The sequence below is a fragment of the Crotalus tigris genome, unplaced genomic scaffold, assembly GCF_016545835.1.
Source record: "Crotalus tigris isolate CLP2741 ecotype Arizona unplaced genomic scaffold, ASM1654583v1 scf7180000020728.642097, whole genome shotgun sequence".
Classification (NCBI taxonomy): domain Eukaryota; kingdom Metazoa; phylum Chordata; class Lepidosauria; order Squamata; family Viperidae; genus Crotalus; species Crotalus tigris.
This window is the reverse complement of record NW_024098154.1, coordinates 434,766-449,999: the sequence shown is the minus strand read 5'-3', so window position 1 is coordinate 449,999 and position 15,234 is coordinate 434,766. Positions and strand designations below refer to the sequence as shown.

Here is a 15,234-nt window from a genome sequence, read left to right as displayed (position 1 = left end):
TCTTGATTACCATTTTGGAATACCACTCATTGATCCTGATTGCCAGAATGAACTAGGAAGGAAGGAAGGAAGGACGGACGGAAGGAAGGACATAGACAAATAATTAGTTTTTATCTTTCACTTTATTGTACCATTAATTTTAAGCATTTAGAAAAGGAAGAAATGACAAATGAACAAATTAAAACTAAACATTCCTCAAAATTCTGTAGTCTGCAGTGGTGAATTATTTTATTTATTAAAGTTATCTAACAACATATTATTTCATTAAAATATTCTTATTTTCTAAATAAGTCCACAAGTCATAAAAGAGCCAAGGTTGCCTGAGCAGTGCGTCATTTGGGAATCTTCCATGTTGTGACTAGGAGGATCTTTTTACAGATTCATGTGATGCGTTAATTGCACCCTTTCTTGGACCGAAAAGTCTTGCTCACCATTACTCATGCCTTGATCACTTACTGCAATGTAATCTACATGGGGCTGCCCTTGACTACCACCTGGAAATTACAACTGGTCCAGAATGCAACAGCACGCACAGTGATGGGTGCCCCATATAACACCGCCGTTGTGTGTTGTGCTGGTTCCCAGTTTCTTCCAGGTGCAATTCAAGCTGCTGGTTATCATCTTTAAAGCCCTATATCAGTGGTTCTCAACCTTTTTAATGCCGTGACCCCCCAACTGGTCGTAAGTCGAGGACTATTCAACCGGTCGTAAGTCGAGGACTACTCAACTGGTGCAGCACCGTTTGCAGAATGGGACTTTTGGCGGGCTCAGCAGGGCAGAGACAGCCTGGACAATTCCTATTGGCTTTTGAAAGCCAATAGAATTAGACTCTATTCAAGAGAGTCTCTTCTATTGGCTTTCAAAAGCCAATAGAATGAAAGGGAGTAGCACAGCTAAGGAAAAGGGGGAAAAAAATGGCGGACTGTGTTGTTTGGCGACCCCCGTGAAATGGTCGTTCGACCCCAAATGGGGTCCCGACCCACAGGTTGAGAACCGCTGCCCTATATGGCACAGATTATCTCCAGGACTGCCTCCCTGTAAGGTTATCTTACCTGTCCTGCCAGATCAGAAAAGGTGGGCGTGTTCCTAGTCCCTTCCCTTAATCATTGCCACCTTGTGGGAGCCAGGAAACATGCCTTTTCCATGATAGCCCGGGCTCAATGGAACTCTCTTCCACCTGAAGTTTGGTAGGCCTCTATTTGTCTAGTCCAGGGACAGGCAACCTTGGCTCTTTCATGACTCGTGGACTTCAACTCCCAGAATTCCTGAGCCAGCCATGCTGAGGGGAAAGGGAGAGGTTTCCAAGCTGAGCCATGCTGGCTCAGGAATTCTGGGAGTTGAAGTCCACGAGTCATAAAAGAGCCAAGGTGACCTACCACTGCCCTAGGCCTAGGCTGCTTTATGACTCGTGGACTTCAACTCCCAGAATTCCTGAGCCAGCCATGCTGAGGGGAAAGGGAGCGGTTTCTAAGCTGAGCCATGCTGGCTCAGGAATTCTGGGAGTTGAAGTCCACGAGTCATAAAAGAGCCAAGGTTGCCTAACCATGGTCTAGTCTTCTGAAAATCACTGAAGACCTGGTCCCCCCCTCCTCTCCAAGCTCTGGGATAGGGTGAGGTGGTGGTGAAGTTATTTTTGAGGAACCGTGTGTTGGAAGTTTAACTTTTAAATGCCACATACTTTTAAAAAATATATTTATTCATAATGTTGCTTTATTAAAAATATTATTGCAATAGATTATTGGGAGCTGCCCAGAGTTTGATATAAGATGGGTAGCTATATAAATGTTTTAAATAAACAAACAAACCAGAATAACCTCTACTAATCATGGTTTACTGCAGAAAAGCCCTTTTCAAGCATCTGTTCTTTGGATCATAGGAAAAATTACACATAGCATACAGTTAGCAGATTTGCCTAAAAACAAGCGATCAACAGTTCTTTGCTCCAATGTATTTTTTAAAAATGAGAAATTACATAGCTGAAGAATGAGAACCAAATTATACAGCGAGAACCAATCAAAACTTGTTAATTCCTGACTGTATAATATCCCTCTTCATATTGATCCAATAGAAATCCTTATAGCTGTGTCAAACCTACCTCGTGCTATTATCATAGTATGAACATAAATTTAATAAAGTCACCTCACATTTCAATTAAATTAAATCAGTGGAACAACCTGCCTCCAGAAGTCATGAATGCCCCAACACTGGAAGTTTTTAAGAAGAGACTGGACAACCATTTGTCTGAAATGGTATAGGACAGGGGTGTCAAACTGCCGGCCCGTGGGCTGATTTCATCATACCGAAGCCGCACCCACCCCATTGCCAGCAATGCAAAAAGAGTCGTGATATGTCATGACACATCACGTCACGTGGCGAGTTGGACACCCGTGGTATAGGGTTTCCTGCCTGAGCAAGGGGTTGGACTAGAAGACCTCCAAGGTCCCTTCCAACTCTATTACTATTATTATTATTATTATTATTATTATTATTATTGATCATCGCACAGTCATCCAGATGTTCAGACTGGATTTGGTATTTTTGTCTACCTATCGAGTCCTTACCCAGGACCTGGAATAGGCAGATGTGGATGTTTGATGGTATAACAGATATCGTCGCAGGATGGAAGCAGTTCCTAGTAAGGCCGCCATTTGCAATTGACTAATAGCGAATTTGTCAATGCCAATGGTGTTCAAGTGGTGCTCCAGTTGTTCTGGGATTGCACCCAAGGCGCCTATGACTATTGGTACTACCCTTGCTTGCTTTTGCCACAGTCTTTCTATTTCTATTTGTAGGTCTTTGTATTTTGTTATCTTCTCCAATTCTTTCTCGTTTATTCTGCTGTCTCCAGGCACTGCCACGTCCAGTTTCCAGACTTTTTTGTCTTTCTTATCGACAATTGTTAAGTCCGGGGTGTTATGTTGCAGGTGCTTGTCTGTTTGAATTCTGAAGTTCCAGAGCAGTTTAGCTTTATCATTTTCTATGACTTTCTCTATCTTATGATCCCACCAATTCTTGCTTATAGGCAAATGATATTTCTTACAGATTGTCCAATGCACCATAGCTGCTATTTTGTCATGCCGCTGCTTGTAGTCAGTCTGTGTGATCTTCTTGTATTATTATTATTATTATTATTATTATTATTATTATTATTATTATTATTATATCGAAAGGATACACTTTGATGTGTACATCCAGATATATTTAGGTGATGGGAAAAGCTGCTCACTATTTATGAACTATTGCAAAATATACCTTCAGGTTCCTCAGAAGCATAATTCTGAGGCTGTAATTAGAAGTTACAAATATTCCGGCTGTTTAAACTAGTAGAATTACTTGAAATCACCCTGAGAACATCTACAAATACTAATCTAATAAGGAACCAGTTAGTGACGCACTTTCCAGAATACCTATAAATAGTATGAAAAAACAAAGCTGCAGACAGATGTGCCTGATATGAGTAAGGAATTTCCTTTTCCAACAGTGAATTCACCATGCTAATTATGAAATTCGTATCCTGAGATTTTTCAGTTGAAGTTGTTTGCTACTGGCCTCAAAACATTACATCTAGCAACTCTCCCTAAACTTTCATTTACCAAATCAGCTGGTTTGTTTATTTGATTTGCTTTGATACATTTGTTCCTTTGCCACAGGGCTCTTCAAACCTGGCCCTTTTATCCCAGAATTCCTCAGCCAGGCATGCTGGCTCAGGAATTCTGGGAGTTGAAGTCCGCAAGTCATAAAAGGGCCAAGTTTGATGACCCTTTGCAGTAAGGCATTTTAAGCCATACTATTTTCAAAATACCTTAAAGAACTGTTTTTCTCCCAGGAAATTGATTGGAAGGTTTTACACTTCTACGGACTGGTGTTTTGTTTTGTTTTTTTACTGTTTTTAGGTTTTGAAGTTGCATCTAGGACAGTGGTGGGATTCAGCCGGTTCGCATCACTTTGGCAGAACCGGTAGCTAAATTTTTGTTGCCCAGGCCCAGAATGGACTTCTGGAAGCAGCATCCACACAGAGAACCGGTTGTTCATATATTTGAATCCTACCACTGTTCTAGGGCAGGGCTTTTCAACCTTTTCACCCATTGTACCACTTTTAGGATATGGCAGCATCCGAGTACCACCAGTCGCCTAGCAAGGTGTCAAAAACTTGACTCCCCCAAAAAAGGAAAAAAAGTGATAAAGTACAGATAGTCCTCAACTTACAACAGTTCGCTTAGTGACTGTTTGAAGTTACAATGTCACTGAAAAAAGTGCCCCCCAAGCCACAGCCGAGCAAGACAGCGCCCAGCGGCACTCTTCCTCCTGTCTAAGGTTTTCATTGTTGTGAGCATTTCTGTTGGGGATTGGCAGTGGGGGTGGGATGGGGGGTGTTTGGTTTTTATTCCCCCCGTCTGCTGGGTGGTTGCAGCAGGTTTTGGTCACTTCACATGACCCTGGGACACTGTGACCATCATAAATATGAATCAATTGCCAAGCATCTGAATGTAAATCACAAGATCCTGGAGAGGCTGCAACATTCCAGCTGATCGGCGCTTCTTCTGGGCTCAGCAGAAGCACCAGGATGAGTGCCGAGCTCCAGCTGGAGCCTGGCGCCGATCCTGGCGCTTCCCCTGAGCCCTGACAGCCCCGAAGCGCCAATCAGCTGGAAAGCAGTACTGATCCTGGCGCTTCCGCTGAGCCCTGACAGCCCTGCAGCTCCAGCCATCTCTCGCTCAGGCTTGTGGGATGCTGCCACCAGTTCAGCTCATTCCCCTCCCCCACTATCACTTTTCTAGGATGGTCGCATACCACCTGCCAGGTGCCAATGTACCACAGGTGGTACCCGTACCACTGCTTGAAAAGCCCTGCTCTAGGGCAATATGTTTTATTATATAAAAGGTGCAATGCGCTTTGATTATTTGCTGTTTTTAAATCTGAATTGCTATAGAGTTATTTATACAGCTAAGGTAGCTATATAAATAATCTAATAAATAAGTAAGGCAAACTACCTGCTTCAGGTATGAGAGCACGAGGAAAGCAGTATAAAATTGTTGGCAAATTCTTCCGTCAGCTCTGTTTTAGAAGTCTTATCTCAGAAAAGGTTAAAAAAAACCAAGGAATCTGGTAGCACATTTTGGACTAAAGTGTTTTATTAAAAGACAAGCTTTTGTGAGTTGCAGTATTACTACTGTCTATATATCCTTTTATAGAGAAAATACTTTCTTTTTTAAAAAAAGAGTATTTATTAGTTTCTTTTATTTTCACTTTTATTTAAAAAAACTTCACATTTAAGACTGTTATTTTGGTTATTTATTATTATTGCAATTCCTCAATTTATTTATTCATCTTCTATAATTGAATTTATAAATGAAATACGGCACTACCATGACAGGAATTTCTGCACTGCTAACGAAACGTTCATCAACTATTTCATTCATAGACAGAAGAGGAACTCTAGTGACAGATCAATAGCTGTACCCGTTGCTGATCCCAGTTCTTTCACAACTTGCTTCTGTTCACCTGTTCTCTCCCTGAAAGATAATGCAAGACAGGTGCAAGACTTCAATACCAGTATAGCTAATTTAAATCTGTCTCATTCATAGACTAGTGATCAGAGGAAAGCAACATTATGGGGACACAGAGAAAAAAGATGTTGCCAGATCATGTTGGGACTATGCTTAAGTACAAGTCAGCAAATTGTCCATATTCATGAGTGAACTGACAAAAGCTTTGTGACAAGACTTTCCTATATCCTGGAATCATGTAGCATTAATTTTATTTCCCCTAACGTAATCCAATAAATTGATAGTTATTGCCTTGGATGCTCAGTGATATAAATTATTGGATTCTCGTCTTATCTGCCCTGATTGTCTAATCTGCCCTGATTGCGTAGCTGTTCAGTCCTCTGATTCATATATATATATACATATATATGTATTTGTTTTCTGAGGTTTTCGTGGGTATTTGCATGTAGGTCTTTGGTTGTTCGGGTTTTCTCCCGCGTAAAATTGGAAGTGTCTTGGCGACGTTTCGACGAAGTCCCATTCGTCATCTTCAGGCTGGTGTTTTCAGCTTCGTGCACCAGCCTGAAGATGACGAATGGGACTTCGTCGAAACGTCGCCAAGACACTTCCAATTTTACGCGGGAGAAAACCTGAACAACCAAAGACCTACATATATATGTATACATGTATATATGGCTATATCATTTTGGGAGGCAGCTATAAAACTTATTTATAAGGTCCAACTTAGTTTTCACATGACCTTAAGCTGCTGATGAACTAATAAAGATGCCACAGTTGGCTGACCAGCTCAAAACCCTAATACATAAATCATGATTTACAAGCTATAGCAGCTTGATTCACCTATCACGTTGATTGCTTTGCTTTTGGTTTATTTAGCATGATATGTGAACCTTCCATTGGAAAATAGAACTAGAAACTCGGCATGGAATACTGCTTGTTCTAATTGTGACAGTGGAACATTCTTCATAACATATACACAGTTCCATTTTTATTTTGGTTATTGTCCAATTCTCAAATTCTCTGATGCAATACAAAACAAAAAGAACTATCAAAGTGGGGTATGACTCATAAAGAAAAATATTTAAAAGTTCAATACAGTGGAAATAATTGCTTACGGATTTTGTATGGTAGGATAAGAATTAACAAGTGCTCATTAAATGTTTGAATACAACAGTATGTTGAAGTGGCTTAGTCAAGAATGAATTAATGAATATCAAATGGCAAAACAAATATCTGAAGAAAACAAGCAGTTTCCAGAGGGAGAGACTGAGGAAGTTGTAATTGAACGGAAGAAATAAGGTTCTAAATCTAAGGTGTGCATAAACTTAATGGAAGTCATGATTATTTGCCAGACAGTATGAAGAGTTTAAGTTAAACTAAATGTGTTTATATTTTCTTATCTCTTGCCTTTAATTTCTTTCAGAGTTTTGGATAAAACTGTTCGGTTGGATAAATAGGTTTGTAAGGAAGCCTGTATATTAGTGTTTTGTTGTTTTTTGCTGCAAAAGTCTAATACCGCAACTACCCTTCAGGAATTCGGCAAAAGAGGAGATAAATATCTGTAAAAAAAAAAAAAAGAAAAAGAAAAAAGAAAACCAACAGTATTAGGTAATTTACACATTGCCTGTCAACAGGGACTATTGTTTAGGTAGCTGCAAATCAGTAAAGACATCTCCATTTTTTTACATCAGTGGCAAATTTACGATGTTTGGAATATAATTCCCAGAATTCTCTGGGCAGCTGCTGACTAAGGAATTCTGGAACTTTCAAATTCGCACACCTTAAGACGGGTCTTCAAACTTGGCTTTTATGACTTGTGGACTTCAACTCCCAGAATTCCTTAGCCAGCACGGCTGAGGAATTCTGGGAGTTGAAGTCCACCAGTCATAAAAGGGTCAGGTTTGAAGATCCCTGCTTTAAAAGTTGCCCAAGGTGGGGAAAAAAACTGCTTTACAACAGGGGCTGCTCGGTGGTCCCTTTACTGGTTCAAGAGCTGGAGGACAGGCTGGTGAAGTTTAGGAGTGACTTCTGTGCTGGCCAACGAAAAGGAAACGAAACATGCTCGAAACCCCAATCAGCGACGAGCACTGCCACCCCTTTGATACGATTGGAGGTTCAGGCGTCCCCGCCTTTGCGCACGGGCTGGGCGGCGAGGCTCCCTCGGCCCACCAGCCAGTCAGGAGGCGGCGACAGAGGAGTAGCGTGGCTTTCGACGAATGAGCGAGCGGAAGGTTTGTTCCTGTTTGAGAGGAGCCCGCCAATTGGGAAGGCGCCGGGGGCGGGGAAACGGCGCTGGGGCTGCCGAGTTCTCGAGAGAGGGAAGGAGCGAGGAGAGAAGGAAAAAAACCTCCCGAGCCTCTCAGTCGCTCTCGGACCCAGCAACAGGCGGCGTCGGGTGGGCTGGGCGGCCGATGCTGGTCGCCGACATGGAGGGCGAGTCTCTGGGCTAAGTCCCCGAAGCATCCACCACCCCGGGAGGAGGCGGGGGAGGAGGAGGAGAAAGCGCCTTCTGCAGCTCGCGGGAGGACCGCCGCCGCCGCCAGGTAAGGCGCCACCTCAGCGGACAGCGCACCTTCCAAGGGGGGGGGGAGGTAGAGGGCGACGCGATGGGGAAGTCGGCCCACCTGCTCAGGAGCGAGCAACACCCCCGAGTAGGAGCCAGGCAAGTAGCGCTCCGCCGCGTCTCCCTCAGAGGCTGCCCGCTTCCTCCTCCTCCTGCCGCGGCTTTTGTTCGCAGGGCCGGCTTGGAAGATGTGTTTGTGTGTGTGTGTGCCTTGAGGCCGTTACTCCCCCCGCCCCTCGGTTGCCCCTGGAAATGGGAATGCCCGCGCGTGTTTGTGTGTGTGTGTGAGAGAGAGAGAGAGAGAGAGGGAGGGAGGGGAGGAAGGAGGGGGGCTCTCTGTCCAGCCAGCTGCCCCCCTCCCTCCTTCCCCTCCTTCCCCCCTCCTTCTTTCTCTCCCTCCTTTCCCCTTTCCCCCCTTCCCCTCCTCCCCCTCCCTCCTTTCCCCCTCTCTCCTTCTCTCCCTCCTTCCCCCCTCCTTCCATCTCTCCCTCCTTCCCCCCTCCCTCCCTCCTTTCCCTCCTTCCCCCCTCCTTCCTTCTCTCCCTCCTTCCCCCCTCCTTCTTTCTCTCCCTCCTTTCCCCTTTCCCCCCTTCCCCTCCTTCCATCTCTCCCTCCTTTCCCCCTCTCCCTCTCTCCCTCCTCCTTCCATCTCTCCCTCCTTTCCCCCTCTCTCCTTCTCTCCCTCCTTCCCCCTCCCTCCTTCCCCTCCTCCCTCCTTCCATCTCTCCCTCCTTTCCCCCTCTCCTTCTCTCCCTCCTTCCCCCCTCCCTCCTTCCCCTCCTCCCTCCTTCTCTCCCTCCTTCCCCCTCCCTCCTTCCCCCTCCCTCCTTCTCTCCCTCCTTCCCCGTCCCTTCCCTCCTTTCCCCCTCCCTCCCCTCCTTCCCCCTCCCTCCCTCCTTTCCCCCTCCCTCCCTCCCTCTCCTCCTTCCCCCCTCCCTCCTTCCCCTCCCCCTCCTTTTCCTCCTTCTCTCCCTCCTTCCCCCTCCTCCTTCTCTCCCTCCTTCCCCCATCCCTTCCCTCCTTTCCCCCTCCCCTCCCCCCTCCCTCCTCCTCCTTTCCCCCTCCCTCCCTCCCCTCCTTCCCCCCCCCTCCCTCCCTCCTTCCCCCCTCCTTCCTTCTCTCCCTCCTTCCTTCCTTCTCTCCCCCCTCCCTCTGCTGGGCGCGCGCCGGTCCTCCTCGCGGGCGCCCTCTCCCCTGGCGCGAGCGCGTGAGGGCTGCCGGGCCGGGCCCCTCCCTGCCTTTCCTAGAGGAGGAGACGCCGCCCGCCAACTTTCTCCTCCCGGTGGGGGGGGGGACAGGCAGGCTGACGGGCGAGGGGGGGGCTGCGAGACGTCTTTCCTCCTCAGCCGGGGCTCCCCCGCGCCGAGACACGCGGAACGTGAGGATGTGGGCGTGACCTTTCCTCGCCCGTTCCGGCTGCGGTCGCCTCGCCTCAGGCCGGCCACTCCCAAACGGCGACTTTTTTCCCTTTCGGAGCGGCGCCCCTGCCCCGCTGGGTCGGGAGGAGGAGGAGGCGGCGCCCGGGAAGCCGAGGAAGGAGGGCTTCGGGGGTGAACGGCTGCTGCTTGGGGAGCGTGGGGTCCCGCGCTCCACGTGTGAGGCGAGAACAAGGGCGCTCTCTCTGCGGAGGGGGCGAGCGGAACGGCGGAGACAATGGGGCTTTCTTAGGGCCGGGGCTCTTCTTCCAAAAGGCCTGGCTGGGAGGCGAAGAGCGCCTTTCCGAAAGTGGCAAAGGGGACGAAGCAGGGCCCTCCCGAAGGAAAACAGCCTTTAGGGCAGTGTTTCTCAACCTTGACCATTTTAAGGCCTGTGGACTTCAACTCCCAGAATTCCACAGCCAGCATTGCTGGCTGTGGAATTCTGGGAGTTGAAGTCCACAGGCCTTAAAATGGTCAAGGTTGAGAAACACTGCTTTAGGGTGCGGTTTGTTTTGGGTCCGGGTGGCGAGTGCGAGGGGACCTCAGGATGCTCATTCTGACAAGTGCAAGGGAAACATTTGAGGAAGCGCTCACCTTCCTCCCCCTCAACCAGGGGCTCCCAACCTTTTCTACACCCCGCACCCCTAGAACACTTCTGATCTATTCTCGCACCCCTTAACAAAAGTTTGAAAAGAACGCCAACGGATTATGCATAGGCACCACCATTTTGAAAATCCCCAAGTTTTTGCACCCCCTGGAATATCGGCTCGCACCCCCAGGGCGAGCACCCATGGTTGGAAACCCCTGACCTACACTGAGCGTTTAAATTCCTCCCTGAGTAAACAGGAATCGGTTGTGGTTGTTGCATAAATAGGCAATAGGCCTTCAGAGCAGATTTTGATAGGGATATCTGCGTTCTAACAAACTGGCAGCTGTCTGCAACTCACCTTTCGGAGGGACTTGAAGATTTCCAAATATGGACTCAAAACTTGCTTCCAGACTTGTTTCTCATCAGTGATGCTACCATTTAGTGGAGATGCTCTTCTCTCTAGTAGAACTTGTTCACGGTTAGAAACTCTTTAAGAGGTCCATTATTGGCATTACTGTTCTCGTTATGATATTGAAATGATACAGTATATGGGTGGTAATATATGAACAAATGGTAATAAGAGATAGGGTGTATTTCCCTGAAGTGTTTTTGCTTCTCTCACCTAGAGAAGCAGATGTTTGAAATAGTTGGTGCTTTATATTTCTTCATAGATTTGCTTGGGATGGAAGAAAACCTGGCGTGTTTTCTCTGCCAGCTGTTGTGTGATGCATTTCTTTTGAGGAGAAAAATAATTTCTCCTGCCACCCATCCCACCTTGTCTTCAGTTTAATGATGCCCTGATGTTTTGCTTTTATTTCTTATGGGAAGAAAGGTTTGAATTCCAGTGCAATAAGATCTGGAGTTCTATATATTTACTGCACTTCGAATATCAGAGACTGCACATTAGGTAATTGTTTTAAAGTGGATTTCACACACATACACACACACACACACACACAAAATAGGTATTATAAACAAGAATTTATTTGGACTTGGCAGATTTTTGTTTGCACATTATGTTACTATATTACAATGCTTTTACTGCAGTTGTAACTACAGTAAGCTATATAACAGCCTTTCAGAATCTCAGAAAGTAACATAAGTGCTAAAAACAATAGTAAGGATCAAATCCAGAAATGTATTGGTTGGATATTGTTAACACCAATTGATACAGTGTATTTAGAGCTATGTAACTATATAGACATTACATTTATGGTAAGACATTCTAATTTTTAGGGTGATAACATACCAACGATTAAAAATTATTTTTTCAGTTGACAAAAAAACTATGTGAACAATATAGCGTAGAAAAGGAAAATCGGACAAGGACGAAGAAACCTCTTTATATTGTTTGTACAGGTGTTCCTCACTTAACAACTATTTGTTTAAACTTGGCGATGGCTCTGAATGAGTGGTACTTCTGACAGGTTTTGTACTTACAACAATTGCAGTGGCCATAGGATCACATGATTATGATCTGGATGCTGAGTGACTGGCTCACAATTACAATGCAGTGTCCCACAGTCATGTGATTGCCATTTGTGACCTTCACTACTGGCTTCTGACAAAGTCAGTGGAGAAGCCGATGGGAGGTCACAAAGGGTCATCACACTTAACGACTTTGTTTAAGGATGATAACTGAAAATGCTGTTGCTAAGTAATGTGGTCATATGATGTCATGTTTTACGGCTGTGTTACTTTAGCAATAAAAAATCTAATCTAATTACCATCTAATTACCATCAACGTGAGTACTACCTACTTAAAATGGTCTTTGAGCTATGGTCACAATTACTTATTAACTTAGTTTGCCATCATGAAGTTACACATACTACTTTCATGCATGTTGCAGTACATATGGCAATATTTTATCTTCAAATTAACTATATTGTATATTTCTTATTGGAACATATAACCCCAGGACCCAACTCCATAACTCTCATAAATATGAGCCAGTTGTCAAGCATCCGAATTTTGATCACGTGACCATGGGATGCTGCAATGGTTGTGTGAAAAACCATAAGTCATAAGTCACTTTTTTCAGTATCATTGTAATTTTGAACCGTCACTAAATGAATGAAGGACTACCTGTATCCTATTTTCCTGATACTTATTTTCCTAATATTTGTGTCTTATAGATCCTCTAACACAGTGGTTCTCAACGTGTGGGTCGGGACTCCATTTGGGGTCGAACGACCATTTCACGGGGGTCGCCAAACAACGCAGTCCGCCATTTTTTCTCCTTTTCCTTAGCTATGCTACTCCCTTTTATTCTATTGGCTTTTGAAAGCCAATAGAATAGACTCTCTTGAATAGAGTCTTAATTCTATTGGCTTTCAAAAGCCAATAGGAATTGTCCAGGCTGGCTGTGCCCTGCTGAGCCCACCAAAAGTCCCATTCTGCAAACCTGTGCTGCAGCAGTTGAGTAGTCCTCGACTTACGACCGGTTGGGGGTCGCGGCATTAAAAAGGTTGAGAACCACTGCTCTAACAGTTCTAGAGTTAGAGTCTGCTCAAGGTATTAGCATCAACTTTTTCTTATATTTTTTCCTATATTCATATTGGTACAATCATTTACAGATGATAAATGACTATAGTGTCTAGTTATAGCAGGGTTTATTTTTTCTTGAAGTCAACAATGTGAGATCAAGAGATTATTTGCAGCCTTTGATTGTATTAATGCTTAGTAGTTTTTTTTCCATATTCACAAAGTTAAAAAATGCCAAGCTAATTCCATCATAATATTGACTTCTGGTTACTCTGTGATATTGAGTGGACACGTTTGGAGAAATAAGGCATTTGATAAAGCATTAGTGTACATAGAAGAATGCTGTGTTTCAGGAAATACTGTTCAATAATGATTTGCAATGCAAAATAGACCTTAGCTGTGTTAGTACAATGGTTCCTGCAAAACTATAGTTCTTAGGGAACTATAAGCAAAATACCTAATTCATTTATCATTTTCCCTATTAAATGAGTATCTCCTTTGGACATTGCTTTCTATGGAAAATTGTTTGACTTCTCTTACATCATATTTATGAAAATAAATTTGGTGTGTATGCAGAAGTTCTTATATGGTTTGCTTGTAGTTTTTGGAGCTGTTTTAATTTCCAGATTTTTCATTTAACTACTAAGCTATATGATTAAGATAGTGGTGGCACAGTAGTTAAAATGTTGTATTGCAGGCTAATTCTGCCAACTGCTAGCAGTTTGATCTTGAATGGCTCAAGGTTGACAGCCTTCCATCCTTCTGAGGTCAGTAAAATGAGGACCTAGATTTTGGGGGGCAGTATACTGACATTTGTAAACTGCCCAAAGAGTGCTGTAAAGCACTATGGAGTGGCACATAAGTCTACATGCTATTGCTATTAATCTGATTTATAGAAAAATGCAAGATTTGTGCTTAAAATGGCTGACTTCATAGGCATCAATTAATCATAATCTTGATCCCACTAATATTGTCCAAAACAGGTGTACGTATAGTACAAGGGACCGGTTACTTTAAGTAACCTACCCTACTTACATTGGATTTCTCTTCTAGCAGTCTAAAGAAAAGGGTTAGTAGTTTAAATTTCGTGTTGGGGGGAGATCATATAAAGCAGTGTTGCCCAAACTTGACCATTTTAAGGCATGAGGACTTCAACTCCCAGAATTCCACAGCCAGCAACGCTGGCTGTGGAATTCTGGGAGTTGAAGTCCACATGCCTTAAAATGGTCAAGTTTGGGAAACACTGATATAAAGTATCTCCAACTTTTAGAGCAGAAATTTTTCATTTTATAAGATGTTTATTTTGCATCAAAATACTACAAGACAGTGATGGCGAACCTTTTAGAGACCGAGTGCCCAAACTATAACCCAAAACCCATTTATGCATGGTCAGGTGCCTGGTGGGTGTAGCCCATTGGGTGGGTGTGGCCAATTGGGTGGGTGTGTCTGCAGTGGTAACAGCAGACTGGGTGGGACTAAAAAGTTCAATCAATCAATTCCAACTTTGCGAGATCTTTTTCTCCCCGCGAGAAGTTGAAATTGACTGATTGATTGAACCTTTTTTTTTTTTTTTTTGCACACGGCAGCAGAGGCTTAAAGCGAAAAGGTTTTATAAAACCCAGCTGCAGGCTTAGGACTGGGGCGATGGCACGTGTGCCCACAGAGAGGGCTCTGAGTGCCGCCTCTGGCACCCGTACCATAGGTTCGCCACCACTCTATAAGAAATTCATATTTTGCCAGTAGCCTATGAATAGAATTAATATTTTTTTTAAAAAAAAATAGCACTACTATAGCATCACAATACAGTTAAATACTAATTGTTGCTTATAGCATTTTGCTGCAGCCCAGTAAAGTTCATTTTTTCTGTTGGGTACACTGGATCAGATGAGAGGCCTTATGTAGAGACTACAATGGAATGTTCAGCAACTTCAGTTAGGTATAATCGGTAACTTTTAATATAGCTGTTTCTTGAAAGACATTGGGGATAAACAGTCTGCATTCCTCACATCCTATCTTGTGTCTGGTAAGCTGCTTTCTGTATTTTGGAGAGTGAATGTGCCTAATCAGATACTTACTAGATTATTTATTGTATTTATATCCCATCTTTTCTCAAAGCAGCTCAAGGTTGTGTATGTGGCTGTGTCTTCCTTTCAAATAAGGGAAGAAATGACACGGAGATTTTCTCACTACAAAGCTCATTTCCTGATATTTGGGCCATCCCTATGGTATGCGGTCATGAATTGGTTATATATTCAGTTCTCCATCGATTTGAAAATATCCATATACAAAATCTGAACAATTTTACCATACTCCCATACTTTCTGTTCCAGTCATGGCAATTGGAAATTGCCTTGCCAAATAGAAGCAGAAGTCCTCAGTAAAAAGCCCAAAGTTCTCTCTAGAGAGAGAGATTTAATATTGTGGTTGAATAAGAGTTGCTAGAGGTGAGGTTGAGCTAAGAGGGTGTATGGTCTGGAGGTTGTGAGCTGCTTAGGATCACTATATAGATAGGTAGCCATATAAAGGTAGTCCTTGACTTATAACTGTAATGGAGCTGAGAATTTCCACCAAATTCCAACCTGATTTTACAATTTTTTAAAAAAGTAAATGCATTTGTTAAACAAAAGCAGTGGTTGTTAAGTGAATCTATTAATTCCATTAGTTTTTTTTGC

The 15,234-nt window shown here is 43.8% G+C and overlaps 1 protein-coding gene across 1 annotated transcript in view; it reads left to right on the top strand.

Moving 5' to 3' along the window:
- Window positions 1-7,794: 7,794 nt before the first annotated feature.
- FRYL (FRY like transcription coactivator) overlaps window positions 7,795-15,234 on the top strand; it is a 187,793-nt gene continuing 180,353 nt past the window's right edge. The window contains exon 1 of the mRNA XM_039368293.1: window positions 7,795-8,050. The gene's annotated coding sequence lies outside the window, so the exon portion shown is untranslated. The remainder of the gene's footprint in view (window positions 8,051-15,234) is intronic.